We start from the raw sequence: 17246 nt of genomic DNA, 5'->3' as shown, positions 1-17246 counted from the left end.
TATATATATATATATATATATATATATATATATATATATATGAACAAAGATCTGACCATAACCTCCCCATCTCTGTTTCTCACATTCGTTGCAATGTCCTCCCTTTATTTGTCTATGCTGCCTTGATTTCCTGGAGTTCTACTTGCTCCTGGTGCTTCTAAATTAAGATAAATAGGTTAATAAATAAATAAAACCACCAAGAGGGTGGTTATGAAATTTCTGATTCCTCTCACCCAAGCTGAACTCCTATCCCCACCCCAAAACCACCTTGTCCCCTTGTCCTTCCTTCCTAACTCTGCTTTAAAAGCTTTGGAATTGTTCCTTATGTTTCTCTCCACTGTCACATACAACTAGGCCTTATAAACCCAGAAAACTCTTTGTTCTCATCTTTTCCAATGACGCTTCTGAGGTAACCTGTTACTCCTCTGTTTTTCTCACAGCAAACAAACAAAAGCAAAGGATAGCATTCCTACAGAAAATCATGCATATCAGAAGTAGGCAATTCAGTGGTTTGTTGTTTTTTTTTTTTTTCAAATTCAATACACCAGTTTAAGCACTAGGCTCATTGCTACCTGTCTTTGGAGTTTCCATAAGCTTCCTATGTATGTCTTCTCACTTTCCCATGGTTGAGATATAGACCCTGACTCCATGTTCTGCTTTTACAAGAAAGACACAATAAGTACAAATGCCATTGGATTGCTGATAAAGGGCCCACGGCTAATAGACAGCATTCTTACAACCTCCATCATTACCTTGATACTTCAGAGACAGTCCAGAGGAAATGGGAGGCAGAGAGGACATCAAAGTGGGCAGTTCCGCAAAGATAATAGCACAGACCACAAATGGTGCACAAGATGATAGGTGTAGCACTGTCCAGACATGCCATGCAGTGTCACTGAACCACTCAGTGAGGAAGCCTTCTGCTCTCAAATATCTTCCCATTCACTTACTTAAAGAGAAAGCCTGTGTTTGGGCCTAGCATGTCTTCAATACCTGGAAACACTTGATAGTCTTCAACACTTCAAAGCACTTGATAACTGGTTCCTTTTAAATTAAGAATTTGGCACTAGGGAGGTGGCTCAGTAGATAAGAGATAAGAGCACTTGCTAGCTGGGTTCAATTCCTAGCACTCACATTAAAAAAAAAAAATCAAGCATAGCCTCACCAATGCTTCTGGGAGGAGGAAACAGGAGGGTGTGGGACTTACTGGCCATCAGCCTACCTCCAAGTTCAACGAGCAGCCTTAAAATGAGATGGGGTAGAGAAAGAGAGAAAGACCATGCAAATATCTGATAGCCTCTTCTTACACACATTCAAAAACCAAGAAGCTATCTCAGAACAAGGATATACATACCCTTTGTAGGCAAGAAGATCTAGGTAAGATTAATGAATATTGTTTATCTTATTCAGTTTGATGCCAGCCTTAAAATTTTAGTATCATACACAGACAGTTTTTATTTCTGGTGTTGAAAGGTTCCATTTCAAAACAAATTCAAGAGAGCTTATTAAAGAAAAAAAAAAAAAAACCCCATACCAATAGAGTGCTGATTTTGCAGGAAAGACTGCGGAGGTGTTGCCGAGGAGGAAAAGGTTGGACAGTATGACATAAATGACAAAAGAAAAAGGGACAGAAACTAGATTAGAAACACCCACACCATCGACTGACACCATAAGAGCTGCAACTCGCTCCATTCTATACAGGGCTGGTGGATCTCAGGCTTGTTCTAATGCCCAGCTGTGAAAGGACCACCATAGCTAACCCCCAACCTTCCAAACAGTCAGCTGACTCATGGCATTTCCCTGGTGATTGCCTCTGCCTCAGAGCACACATATGAGCTGATGGATCCTAACTGGGAGAAAGGAAAGGTTCCCATGCTATCATGGGAAAGTAGGGTCCCCCTCCTTTTAATACAAAAGTACATAACTCATATTTCTTTCCAAAACCACCTTACAACCATCCAAGAAAGGGGGTTGGTATGAAGGCAATGAGGTCATCAGTGATGCAAGATGAAGAACCAGGGCTTTGTGGGTGGGGATGAGTTCCTTATCCTCATGTATTTAGGTACTGGCCTGCTGTCCACCTCTAGCTAGTAGAGAAGCTTTGATTGTCACTTGTGCCAACATGAATTGGGCCTAGACGTGCTTATGTCTTTTCCAAATCCACATGTCTAACCATCATCATCAGTGGAGGTGGAGCCTTTGGAAGGTGATGAGATGATGAGAGTGGAGCCTTCGTGAATGGAAACACTGCCCTTCTCACAGGAGCTTTACCACATGAGAAGCTAGAAGTGCCATCTATGAACCAGAAAGTGGCCCCACTAAGCAGTCAACCTGCTCTTCAATCTTGGACTCCTTAGCTTTCAAAAGCTGAGAGAAATAAATTTCTTGTCTCTGAACCATCCCAGAATATTCTCGGCTCAAAGTCTCTATTGACCCTAGTTTGGAAGAAGGCTGAGGCCCTGAATACTTCCTGTGTGGATTTTGGTTAGTGACATGGAGGGAGGGCAGAGCCAGCTACTCTGTGGCCCAGGAGCAGCCATCTTCCCCACACCTTCTGCTGGGATTTTTGAGTTTGACTTCCAAACCACCCTACCGAGTAGGTTGATGCATTGAGCTTCCTGGAATGATAGGTCCTTTCCTGCCAGTACTTTCCAGAAGCCTCATCAACCACCATCTGCAATGATCACACTCTCACTTCCCTATCTCCAGAGTCATATTGAGTTCCAAAACCACCATCTTGAGATGAGTAACTGCCTTTTATTTCCCTTTGTGGTCTTTTCCATATAAAACCTCCCAAAATACCACTATTCTTATCTCATCATCTTTTTCTATAATAAATCCTTTCTTTCAATTCTTGTCAGTGCTGTTTCTAACCACCACTTAATTGTTGTAGTTCTCTAAGAATGTCATTCAATGTATTTTGACCTTTTTTAACCTCTATCCCAACACCTCCGAGATAGAGACTATTTCCCTACTCACCTAACTTTGTGCCTTTTATTTTTTTTTAACTCATCAAATCTAATTTGTGGTGCCCATATAGCTCGAATGTGTGGCCATCCAATAGATCATGTATAGGCCACACCCTTAAATAAATGGATTCTCGTATAGTTGCTGTCCAGATCATCCAGTGGCCCAGACCTTCTGTCATGAAAACTTCTCTTATTCCACATGCTTTTAGTAAGGCCAGAAGGAGACAGCATGGTTACAGAGCTCCATTATAACATGGAGGCGTTCGATACTCCATTCATTTTATTGAACAGAACAGTCATTCCAACTGCTTTTGTCAACTTGCTTCTCATCCAGGAGAAGAGTCTCTGGGAAGAAGGCCCAACTGGCAGCCAAGAGATCTCTGTCTTCAACCCAGCTTGCCCACTCACTGTCTATCTGGATTTGATAGAGCTTGAGCAAGAAGCTTCCTATCTGGGCCTGTGCCCAGATAAGATGTAACGGCAAAAATGAAAAGTGACTAAGAGACTATCAGTTGAATCAAAGGATAGTCTGGGCATATAAACCAAGAAAAAAAGAATAGAAAAGAGACGGCTTTGTTTAGCTACATATGCTTCCTGTCTCCCTGCAGCAGCATAGCCAAGCTGTTCCATCAAACTCTAGCCAGGTTCCTCCTACTCTTTTTCCAGAGTAGGTGCCATGGGGCCCATGCAGTAGAATTCCTTCTGCTGTCTCAGTAGTGTGCCTGTGGCTGCCATAGGTCTAAGAGCTCTCTTTAGATGCATAATCAGACTAGCTTCTAGGAGAAAGACACTCTCAGCTGCAGGAGCAGTTCTAGATAGAAGGAATGAGGAGTGGGCCTTTCCAACTTTTGTTTGCTTTCCACAGCAAGGTACCACGTGATTCTGAACAGGAACCCCAGGTCCTTCTGGGCTTCTGACCTCACTTATCCCTCACAGAGAATTTATCAGAACATGCTAGAAGCAGAGCATTCAGTTCATGCACACACATATGGTTGTAGCAGTTCTTAAGTTACTGAAATGTCTCCATGACAGCTAGTAGGCATCTTCTGCCCTAACTATCCTTGCCCTCACTCTCCTGGCCCCAGCAAATAAAGGGTCGCTCACTCTATGGAGCCTCTAGGGCTCATGTGTTATTAGTGCCTAATTGGTGTAAAATGTTTTGAGGGCAGGAGAGATGGATCACTGAGTTAAGCACTTGCTTCACAAATATGAGGACCTGAGTTCATATCCCATTTAAATCCAGATGCAATGGCATGTGCCTATAATCCTAGCATTTCTTTGCTGAGGTGGGAGGTGGAGACAGGAGAGCACACTGAAGTTTGGGGTCAGCTAACCTGTTTTTCACAGCTGCAAACAATAAGAGACCCTGGGTAAAACAAAGCAGAAGCTGATGACCAACACTGGGATTGTCCTCTGACCTCCACACATGGTGGCACTCATGTGTATGCACTCACATACCTAAAAATGTGTACACATACATAATATAGACATATGCAAATAAGTTAAAAATAAGATTCTTCAAATATTGTCTATTTTTGTTTAACTTGTTTTGTTGAGACAAGTTCTCATTTTAAAACGAGGCTGGACTGGAACCTACCATTTAGCTCAGGCTAGACTTGAACTCATGATTCTCCTGTCATGGCCTCCCAGGTTCTAGGATCAAAGGTGAATGCCATCACACCTGGCTGAATACTACCTGTGAAAATGCATGCACACACACATACACATACACACACACATACACACATACACACACACACACACACACACACACACAGCTTCCATTTCCTTATATAGATTATATAGATCTATAATTGTATGATTATATAGATAATGATTCTATAGATAAGAGGTGTATTGTGAAAATTGGTTGCTTATCCAGATTAATAATATATGGATAAATAAAAGAATAGTATGGAATCTACAAAAGAATATTATTTTTATTGAAAATAGATTCTTTTCATACAATACATTCTAACCACAGTTTCTCTCTCACTCTCTCTCTCTCTCTCTCTCTCTCTCTCTCTCACACACACACACACACACACAGCCTCCATTTCCTCTTTAGAAAAGGGAAGGCCTCCAAGAGATAACAGCAAAATAGGATAAAACAAGATACAATAAGACAAAGCTGGACAAGGCAACCCAATGGGAGAAAAAGAGTCTCAAGAGAAGGCAAAAGAGTCAGAGATATGCCCACTCCCACTGTTAGGAGTCTCACAAAAACACCACGCTAACAGCTTAACATATGCACAGAGGACCTAGTGCAGACCCTTACAGGCCCCATGCATGCCACTTCTCTGCAAGCCCAAGTGATTCCCGGATAAGTTGATTCAATGGGCCATGTTCTCCTGGTATCCCCCATTCCCTCTTCCTTGGGGTTTTCTGGTCTCCAAGGGGAGGGAACAAATGGAGACCTCCATTTAAACTTTCTATTCGAATAATGTCTAGCTGTGGGTTTCTGCACCAGCTGTTATCTGCTGCTGGAGGAGGCCTCTCTAATGACAACTGGGCAAGGTACTAATACAGGAGTATAGCAAAGTATTATTAGGAATCGTTCAATCATTTTTTTTTCTTCAGTTGTGCCCTCAGTCTCTGGTTTCTTACCATCCAGGTAGTGTATGGCATGGGCTCTCTCTCTTGGTATGGGCCTCAAGTTAAACCACACATTGGTTGGTCACTCCCACAGGTTGTACGCCACCATTGCCTCAGCACATCTTGCAGGCTTTTGTGGCTAGTTTGGTGTCCAGGTTTCTTTTTCCATCCCCTGCAGAGTAACTTCTCATTCCAAAGAGACTGGAATAAGGTTGAAGGTTTCAAGCCCACACCAGCTCAACCTCAATGAACTGTGTGAAAGTTGTCTTTGGCAATGGGGCCTCTGCTATCAGTTTTCAGAGAGACACCCTCTGTCCTAACATCAGCCTGGGTCATTTGGGGGTCTTCATGGAACCTCCTCAGCCAACAACTCAATGGAATGCAACCCAGTCCCTCCACTGGAAGCCTTGCCTGGCTACAAACGCTGGGAAGTTCAGACTCATTATCCTCCATCATGCTAGGGTCACACTCATAGATTCCAGGTAGTTTCTATTGCACCAGGTTTCCACACCACTCCCAAAGTGGTCTTTGAGACACTTGGATTGGAGTTTTTTGCAGGTGATAAATATGGATCTATTTGCATTCTACTACATGCAACCATCCAGTTTGGCCAGCACCATTTGTTGGAGATGTTTTGTTTTGTCTTGTTTTGTTTTGTTTTTTAAACAGTGTGTATGTCTGGCTTCTTAATCGAAAATCAGGTACCCAGATGTGTGGGGATTTATATGTCTTTAATTGATTCAATTGATCAATGTATGTTTTTATGTTAACATCATGCAATTATTATTACTATTGTTCTGTAGCCAACTTGATATCAAGGATGGTGATACCTCCAGCAGTTCCTTTATTGTTCGGTATTATTTTAGCTATCCTGTGTTTTAACACAGGATATATATATATAATATATATATATATTATATACATACATAAATAAAGTTGAGTATTGTTCTTTCAAGGTCTGTAAAGAATTTTGTTGTAATTTTGATGGGGATTGAGTTGAATCTGATTGCTTAGGAGGATGGCCATTTTTACTATATTACTCCTACCCATCCATGAACATGGGAGATCTTTCCATCTTCTGAAGTCTTCAATTTCTTTCTTTAAAGACTTGAAGCTTTTTATCACACAAATCTTTTACTTGCTTGGTTAGAGTTACCCCAAGATATTTTATATTATTTGAGGTTATTATGAAGGGTATACAAAAGAATATTATTTAGCCATATAAAGGAACAAAATTCTTTCTCATGGCAGACCTTGAGAACATTATGTCAAATGAAAGAAAACAGGTAAAAAGTCCACATTCATGTGCCTCCTTTTATGTTAACCATTTACACAAGGGTTAACCAGGATCCAAGAGACAAGGAACCGGGAGGTAAATACAGAAGGAAGTAAAACATTGGGGCGTAGGATTTCTCTGGTAAATAAAGAACTATTCTAAGGTTCTGGATGACGTGTGCACAACTTTGCAACCATGCTGAAAAGTATTGATTCATATCCTGTTAGGATTTACTTATGTATTTGTGTGTGTGGTTTATGTGTACACATGTGCCTGCATGAGGTTATGTATACTACAGGGATGCCAGTGGCTACAGAGGCCAGAAAAAAAGAGTGCCAGATCCTGTTGAACTGGAGTTACAGGTAAGTCACGGATGTGGTAGGTACTGGGAACTGAACCAAGGTCCTCTACAAGTGCAGTAAGCGCTCTTAACACTGATTCATGTCTCTAGCCCCTCATTTATATGTGTAAACACCTGAGTTGTAAGGCGTATGAGCTAAAAGTGTCTTTGCAAAGCTTATAGGCTCGAACCTCCGCAAATGTTTACAACGCTTAAAATTTTACATAATTGAATACAGGCCACCGATTCCCATATTATGAACACTGATGCAAACTGAGAAAAATAGGTTTTGGTAAGATGAGATGAAAAATAACAGAAGACTTCCTGTTTGCAGCTGGTACTCTAATGGTTTGCTTTGGGGGGGGGGAACCCTTGCTTTAGCAACAGCAACTGAGGCTGGGGGAACCTGCAGAACCTTCCCTCCCACAGAGCCATTGTTTTTCTCAGCTGTCCACGAAGATTCAAGGACTCTTCAGCAGAGAGGTCAAGGGAGGCTAGTGTGGGCTGTTTCTTTTTGGTGCTCAAAATCCACTGGGGAAAAAAAATAAGAAATGCCTAGAAGGGGTGAAAATATCAAGAAATATTTTAGCTGTTTGCATTTTAAAAAAAAATTAAGGCTTTTGACATAAAAATGAGAATACAATGTAATTGCAGTGTTCACATGATAATTAGGGCTTTCCTAGTAAAAATTAATTCAAAGCACAATGAGGCAGTCTGGTGCAGAAACAGAGAACAATGGGGACGTTCTGTGCTACTAGCAGTCACTATATAATATGGCTTATTCAGTCACCAATAACAGAAGCTGAGACCTGAAGGACAGCAGAGAATGGAGGTGGGAGGAGGCACCAGTTTGACTGGAAAAAGGATCATCACTCAGTCTCCTGGAGTTAAGTTAACTCATTAATTCACAGCTGGGAGCATGCTTCCCAACAAAGGCTGGTATTAAAATAAGAATTTTTTTTCTTTCTCCTTTACATACAGCATAGTAGCAATGAGAAGGGAAAAGAGAAAGAGAGGGAAAGTAAAAGCCTGTTATAGTCTCTTCTCACTTCTTCCTTTAGCCCCAACATTTCTAAAGCCAGAGAGCTCTAGAGACAGGCAGGGTTCAAAGTCTCCCTCAGGACTCAGTCCTTGGAAATTGAGTCCCTTCTTCATTTGGAGCTGCCCACCAGTTGCTATGGTAACACAACATCTGCTACCCAACTCTGCTCCAGTGGTCACTGGATTTGGCATCTGCCAAGCAATTGCTGGTTCTGCATCTTGCCTCCAGTGTTACTCTACTCTCCAAGGATCATATCACACTTTTCCAGCAGAGTGAGCATTTATTCAGAAAGCAGGATACAGAGAGGAGAGGGGTTAAATCTGTGTGCACTGTGATCCCAAAGAGGCAGGTGCATTCTTGCATGTTAGCTCATCCAGTCTCTGAACTGATGCTCTGCATGTGTTAATTCTCCAAACCTCCGGCAAGCCACCCTCTAGATCTCATTCATTAGCATTTATTTTTTTGAGGGGCACATATTATTTATTAAAACTTGATAAGCAATGTAAAATGCACAATTTCCATCCTCCTCTCCCTTGTTTTCTCATTTGAATACATTTCAAGTTTAATTGCTTGCCTGTCTTTCTTTCTATTCGCCAATTATTTTTTGAAACTGAACAGAATAGAATATAAATACAGGTTTCCTTGCCTACCACTTTCTCTTGTTGCTCCGAGTAGCATCATTATTCCTACTCCCCTCTTCAAAAAAAATCCCAATTTGACTTGCTTTTCTTAATGCTTACAGTTCGCTCTGAAACTGAGGAGACAAGGGGCATCAGAAAGAATAATTACTGTGGAGTCACATGAACTTCGGGCTGACATTCTATTAGGAGTGACCATGTTGCCTGGAACTTCTCTACTATTGGCACCAAAAGCCCCTCAACCCAGTTCACCCCTGAATCTTGGGTAAACTGGGATAGCTGGTTGCCTTTTCCCAGCTTGTTCGTGTAATTGCAGAGTGCTCATGGGAAATCTGCTTTGTCTTCCTAATACAGTTTCCTAATTTACCAAGTGATAACAAGGTTCTCATCAAAAGATTGCAATGAGATTTAAATACGCTGATGGTTAAAATGTCTAGTGCTGGGGCTAGTGAGATGCCTCAGCAGGTAAGGGCGCTTGCCACTAAGCCTGACCATCCAGGTTCAATCCCTGGAACCCACATGAAGGTAGGAGAGAACCAATTCTACAAAGCTGTCCTCTGACCTCCATAAGCTCAAGCCCAGCATGGCATGCATGGGCACAGGCATGCATGCATGCACACACACACACACACACAAATAAGTGAAAAAATTAGGTGCTTAAGCCAACTTTCCTCTATACAGACATTATTAGCAACCTTTCAGAATTGGTGGGACTAAGTTTCCATCACTCATTCCACATACAATGGAGAAACTGGTGCTGTTAGATACGGAGCATAAGGCTGGGAGCAGGGCTAGGGCCGGGCTGAGTCACATGAAAAGCAGATCTGGCTGGGCAAGTGCTAATTTTCTGGTGAGTACTCGAAAGGTACCAGCCTGCTGTGGGCCACTGGGGTCATGTTGGGGGCTAGAATTCACCTGACTCAGCCAAAGGCAGCACACTCTTCTGGACATGTTCTTCTTCTCTTTGCTGACAATGAGTTTCTAATAGCAACTGTGCTCCTAAAATTTCCACCATTCTTCGGGCTCGAAAACACTTTGATTCTGAACATCATTAGGACAAATCAAAACAAAAACCCTTGGTTCTCAAGAGACCTTGAGAAGTGAGTTATAATAGCCACCCACTTCCCAAGCATAAAATTTCTCTTTATTGTTAGCAGTATTTTATGGAAAGCTTTCTAAAAGATAATGTGCACTTCTGTGCCTTCTTTTCTTTAAATTATACCTTTTATTTTGATAGAGTTATAGATTCGCATGGAGTTGTAAGAAACAGCAGAAATCCCATGTAGCACTTACTTAAGAGTCCCCAGTGGTTACATTCTATAAAGCCGAGTTGAGTATCACAACAGGATACCAGCATCAACACTGCCGAGCCAGAACGCTACCATGACCAGTGTTCCTCCCGTTCACCCGGTTACCACGTTCCCTTCCCTTCTGCCTTCATGACACCCTTAAAGCCTGACAATAACAAACCTTTCACATTCATGAATTTGTCATTTCATAAAAGTTATATAAACAGACCCCCTCAGTGTATAACACTTGAGGATTGACTTTCCTCAGGACACTCTCTGGGGACTGAGCAGAAACTTTGAGTACATCAGTGGCTCATTTGTTTTCTTTGTTGAATACAGGGGTATGAGTGGAACATGGTTTATGTATTAAATTCAACATGACTCCAACTATGCTGAGTCATAACCACCATGATTGCCCCAAATAACCCTGGTCAGCTTTTGTTGTTGTTGTTCACCCCCCCCCCCCCCCCGCCACCTCACAGCTGCCCAGTAAACCAGAGACAGACAAAAGAATTTAGTGAGATCTTGACAACTGGACACTGGTACCAGGAAAGCATGTAACTCCTTGTTAAACCAAGTACATTTCGGTTAGGGTGAAACCACTTTCTTCCTGACCTATTTATATGTGTGCCTATCCTTGTGATCCAGCTGCTGCCTGGGACCACACTCTGGTCAGTAGCTCTCCTAATAAGTTTTGTTCTGGGGGACCCTAGCTCTGCTGCCTCTTTCTCTTCATCTTTGGGCACCTCAGGGATCTCTTATTGGTGCTAGGATGGTCCAGAGGCATGGTTTCCTTAACTATTCCCCCACTGTAAGTCAAGAATTTAAGCTGTTTTCAATTTTTACAATTATACAGCCAGCTCTACAAAGAGAAACTCTGTCTTAAAAGAAAACAAGAAAGAAAGAAAAATAAAATCTTCCAAATACAAAAATTCAGAATGCTTTCTTGTTCACATCAACAGCCTGAGTAAAATATATATATATATATATATATATATATATATATATATATATATATATATATATATATGTTCTGACGAATGTTGCTCACAAAAAGGTAATCTTGATGGTATCTATGAGATGAACCTACCACAGAAGAGCACATGATTCCACTTACATGTGGGCTACACTAATATCTAGAACTTCCGAGTATCAAAACATGGTCGATAGGCTGAAAGGGCAACTGTTGATATGGCAGAATCATTGTAAATATATTATGACCAAGAACTAATATCCAGAATATGTAAAGAACTCCCACAACTGAAAAAGCAAGAAATAAGTAGCCTGATTTATGAAGGGGCAAAGACCTTGAGTTATATTTCTGCAAAGAAAACTCACAAATAGCAAAGAGAAGATGCACACTATCAGCAAATATCAGGAGAACACAAATCAAAGTTGCAATGATGTGTCCATGAAGAGGGCTTTGTATTAAAAACATGATTATAAGGATATTAAATTAGCCTGCTTTCTATTACCATAACAAAATAGTTTAGGCTGAGTAATGTATAAAAAAAAAAAAGAGAGAGAGATGTTTGTTTAGTTCAGTTTTAGATGCTAAAAGTCCAAGAAATATGGCATCAGCTCTCACAGCAAATGGCATCCTGGTGGATTGTGCACAAAAGGAAGATATATTATTAGCGAAATAAAAAGCCAGAGCTGAGCATGGTCGCATACTCTACAACTCATTACTCAGAAGGCCAAAGCAGGAGCAGCACAGTACGTTCAAGGCAAGCCTGGGCTACATGGTGAGATCCTGTCCAAAGAGGAAGAAGGAAGAGGAATAAGAGAAAGAATGAGGATGAAGAACAAAAGGAGGTCCTCCTTCTTGCTTAGCTTCTTTAGGAGTACAGATTTTAGTATGATTATCCTATATGTCTAATATCCACTTATAAGTGAGTATATACATGTGTCTTTTTGCTTCTGGGATTCCCTCACTCAGGAAGATCTTTTCTAGTTCCCACCATTTGCCTGCAAATGTCATGATTTCCTTGTTTTTCATTGCTGAGTAGTATCCCTGAGTAAGATGCTCAATCCTCACTCAGAAAGGCAAATGGGATCGACATTGGAAGAGGGTGAAAACATGGAACAGAACAGGAGTCTACTGCAGAGGGCCTCTAAAAGACTCTACCCAGCAGGGTATTAAAACAGATGCTGAGACTCAGCCAAACTTTGGAGAGAGTGCATGCAGGGAATCTTATGAAAGAAGGGGGAGATAGAAAGACCTGGAGGGGACTGAAGCTCCACAAAGAGAGCAACAGAACCAAAATATCTGGGCACAGGAGTTTTTTCTGAGACTGACACTCCAAGCAAGGACCATGCATGGAGATAACCTAGAACCCCTGCTCAGATGTAGCCCATGTCAGCTCAGTGTCCAACTGGGTTCCCCAGTAGTGGGAACAGGGACTGTCTCTGACATGAACTGATTGGTCTGTTCTTTGATCACTTCCCCCTGAGGGAGGTGCAGCCTTATCAGGACAAAGAGGAAGACAATGCAGACAGTCCTGATGAGACCTGAAAGGCTAGGGTCAGATGGAAGGGGAGGAGGACCTCCCCTAACAGTGGACTGGGGGAGGGGCATGGGAGGAAAAGAGGTAGGGAGGGTAGGATTGGGAGAGGACAAGGGAGGACGCTACAACTGGAATACAAAGTGAATAAATTGTAATAAATAACAAATTAAAATAAATTTTAAAGAAAGAACAAGAGGAGGAAGGATATAAAAGGAGGAGAAGAGAGAAGGCAGAGGTGGTGGTGCATGATGTCTGATGTTAATGCTGCCCATGCTGTTCCCCCACCGTCTTCCCCACCCCCAGTAATGAAGGGCAAGTCCTGCTTCTAAACATATACTTAATATACATTATATATGTAATATATGTAAAACAATTCAACAGCATTGCTTTCCTCCAATATCGACCCTAATGGCCTAACTACTCACTAGGCCGCCCTTCTCTCAAGGTTCCACAACCAGCACAGTTATACTGGGAACCAAAAGACCAGCCCATAAGCCTCTTGGGGCAACAGCCATGTCTAAAGCACAGCACATGTGCAGAGCATGTCACTTTGGGAATTCCAGGTTGGGATGTAGCATGTACAACTACTACATTAAACAGTCTAGTGGCTCCTCAGGAAACAAACAAACAAACAGATTATCACATGACTTGATAATTCCCCTTCTGTGCACAAACTCTAAACAAACAAACAAACAACACAGATATTCTCAAGATTCCTCCCCGTGGAAAAGTCACTGTGAAGAAGTGGCTAAGAAATCTCTGTCAGCCACATTCCCACCTCTAGGGAGAAAAATATTAGAAAATGGAATTCTTTGCTTTCTACTATGGGATGTTACATTGAGAGCAACCATCTCAGTTTAGTGCTATGGTTTACCTGACTCCGTTCATATTTCTCAGAAGAGTTATCAGACCTTAATCCTTGGGCAGTGTAGTATCCCAAGGCTTTCCCTACTTAGCTACTGCTATCTCTAATACTAAATTGTAGTTTCAAATTTAAAAAAAAAAATGAATGTCAAAGCTTCCCCACCTTCCAACTATATTATACATGAGCTTTTTAATAGTTCATGCCCAAGAATGAGTTCTTTTTTCATTCCTCTCTGAAAGCAGGGTGTTCTGGACACCTTTTAAGAATTTATATCTAAAATCTATTTATGTCTTTTAATAGACATATAACCTTGGAAAAGGTGCTTAACTACTTTAAGACTCAAACTTGTGCAAAATATTTAAGACATTAACTGTTTGAAAGCCCCCTGTGAGAATATGAGCTAACGCACAGGAGCAGATTAGAAGCCTACGGCAATGAGGCAGCCATTACCTTTTCCTCACTGTTCTTTAGCAAGGTGAACCTTGATAAATAAGATAGAACTAAATAGCCAGTCAGACTTCCTAATGACATGACAAGTTGTCCATCGTTTGCCCAAAATGCTTGGAGCCAAAACTGTTTGAGATTACTGAGTGTTTTCTATAGTAGTTGTATAGATTTCATGCCCTTGATAGGAAAATAAACATCTGAAGTTGTCCAAACATTTTTATGATGTTTACTTATTTTGTGTGTGTGCGCACATGTATGTATATGTGAAAGCATGTGTATGCACTTGTGTATGTCTCATTCTCTGTGTGTGCCCGCACGCATGTGAGCACGCACACGCCTGTGTGTGTGCCACAATGTTTGAGTGGAGGTCAGAGGGCAACATGCAGGAGTCAGTCCTGGAGACTCTGGCCCTCAGGCTTGAAGACAAATGTCCTTACCCATTGAGCTAGCTTGCCAAGCAGAAACTGCTTTATACTCCAATTTAAAATTCTATCCTTCTGGTGCTTTAAACTGGAGACAAACAGTTTGGGGCATGGGCAGTTGCTGCTGGATACTACTGTCCTTTCTACTCTCTCGCTTTTAGGATTGTGCCTTTGCAGTCTGGGGCGAGCAGATTCTCACACTTGCTACAGTAAGGGATGTTCTAGCCGTGGGATGTCTCCCAAGTGTGGTTGGAGTGGGAGAAGCAAATACAGCACTGAGACCCACACAGGGAGATGGACATCTACACTGAAACTCACCAGGCACCACACCTCCTGCTGGGTGGATGAGGATACAGAAGTCAAGCACTCCGCTGGAGCTGTCAAGTTAGGGTCTCACTGGCAGTGACCCTTCAGCACATAGGTAGCTACCAAGTGGTGGATCACACACAAAAAGATACAGAGATAGGAGACGACTTCTTGTGAAGCAGTGATTCAGAAGGAGAAGGAAAGAGGATGAGAGGCTAATAGGGGTTTTCATGCCTAAAATCCATTACACATATGAATGAACCTGTCAAAAAATAAATGAAAAAAATATATATATATAAAAAAAAGTATAAACAAGTACGTAATCTCAAAAACAAAGAAACAAATGTTGGGCCATCATTGACCTTAAGCTAGGAGCTCTCTGAGCCCACATTTCTCTTTCGGCAATAGGCTCAGCTTCTAGCATCCGAGAGTGGTCTATCAACCATAGTGACCTTCACAGCACGAGTTGGACCTCCAGCCACCTGAACTTCCTGAAAGTATTGGGTCTGACAATCTGTCTATCCTCAACTGCAGCTGTCACTGTCTCCTCGGCTGTGGCATTGACCACAGGCTTTCAGTTTTGTGATTGTTTCTTCTTCTCAGAGTAACGTGTTAGCCCAATCTTAAACAATGGGTTTTCTCTAAAACATGGCCCCTGACCACAGTCTTTGGAAACATGGGGCGTGGCAAAACAGAACTGGCCATCACTGACTTGTCTCACTAAAGGAGTCATGCTCTTATCAAATCTCCAGCTGCAGCCATGCTTATGAGAACCATTAGCTAGTCTTGTGGGATGGGGCTTCAATCAGGCTGTAAAAAAATTAAGCGAGAGAGAGGAGAGGAAGGGAAGCACAGAGGGAGAGAGAGAGAGAGAAAGAGAGAGAGAGAGAAAAGGCATTTTTACTGGGACTGTTTTACCAGTACAGTTTTACAGAGATATGTTTAAGGGAGAAGAAACTAGACACAAATGATGACAGAAGGAGCCAGAGAATGAGAAGAATCCAGAAGATTAGAATATATTGCTAGAGTTTAGCTGAGGCCAAGCAGAGCTTTTCAGTCAGAATCTGAGAGAAGCCAGATTGAATCAGTCAGTTTGGAAAGGAGTTTAGCCAAAAGAGCTGAGTTGAACCAGCTAGTCAGAATTCAGAAAGAACTAGTAAAGGTGAGCATATTGAGCAGTGAGTCTCAGAGGCTGAAAACATTTTAGGTCCAGATTTATGGAGGCAAGAAGCTTCCAGGTCTGGGCCTAGGTGAGCAGACTGAGACAGTAAACATCCAAGACAACAATTACTTCTGGCGAATTAAAGTTACTTTTTTACATGCTCCTCTTCAATCTTTCTCTGTTTGGAAAGAGGTTCTTATCATCGCCCTGCCACATGAGGGCAGTATCTAATCTGTCCTCTCGCTACAGAAGTATACACTAGAATCTAATAGTGCAACTAGAAAGCATGTCAATATTCAAACACAAAACAACATACATCTAATCAGATCACAGATGAAATAGAAAGTCTTAGCAGGATCTCAGAAACACTCTGGAGAAAATGAAGCTACAATATATCAGAGATGGTGAGCTATAGCAAACAAAATTCATGACAAAAATTATATTAGAAAAAATCAACCCTAAACAAGTAAGAGAAGGTTTGCTTTAAGCATTTATGGGAAAGAGGAAAAATTAAATAAAGTAATTAAAATGAGGAGAATAATAAAGATAAAAGAGCTGAATCAAAGTAAATACCAGAAAACATCAAAATCAATATAAGTGAAAGTAATTCTTTGAAAAGATCAATGAAATGAATTTCCCTCCAGCCATAGTAAACACAAATGGAAACACAAGGCTTCCAATTTTCAGAATGAAAGAGATGGACTTGATGATGGATAGTGTACGATCCCCAAAGGATAATGAAGGACAACTCCACACACAATCTGAATTGGAAAAGAAATGACAAATATATATCAGCATCGATGACATACCATTTTAAAATATATTTTTGCATGGACCATAACTAGGCATAGCATGATGGATGTGTGTGTGTATGACAGAGAATGACTGAGGCTAATTAACATATCTATATCTTATCATTTTTTTTGTGAGCCATTTGAAATTTACACTACCAACCATTTTGAAACAAATTGCGCATTAAATATCAAATTTATTTGTGCTCTCTTACTGAACTTCATAACTTTTGAACAATAAACTCCTTATTTGTTCCTTCTCTTCCCTGCCCCAGCCTCAAGGAATTGCTGTTCTATTCTACACCTCTATGAGATCTTATTCTCAGATTTCACATCTAAGAGGTAGTGCCTGTCCTTCTCTGCCTGGCTTTGTTCACTTAGCACTTACAGCCTTCCAGGTTTGTACATGCTGCTTCAAATGACCAAACAGCCTCCTTTTATAAGCTGAATGGTGTAACATGGTGTATCTGTTTGTATGTCACTGACATACTGTGTTGATTGATTCCAAATGCCACTGCCATACTGTGTTGATTATAATACTGGTATGCTTTAAAGTGTATTTGCAAGTTTTTTGAAATAAAACTTTATTGTTAAAAA

Source organism: Psammomys obesus, unplaced genomic scaffold (assembly GCF_907164565.1).
Source record: "Psammomys obesus unplaced genomic scaffold, mPsaObe1.curated_primary_1811, whole genome shotgun sequence".
Taxonomy (NCBI): domain Eukaryota; kingdom Metazoa; phylum Chordata; class Mammalia; order Rodentia; family Muridae; genus Psammomys; species Psammomys obesus.
The sequence above is the reverse complement of the archived record's forward strand: the minus strand, read 5'-3'. Positions refer to the sequence as shown.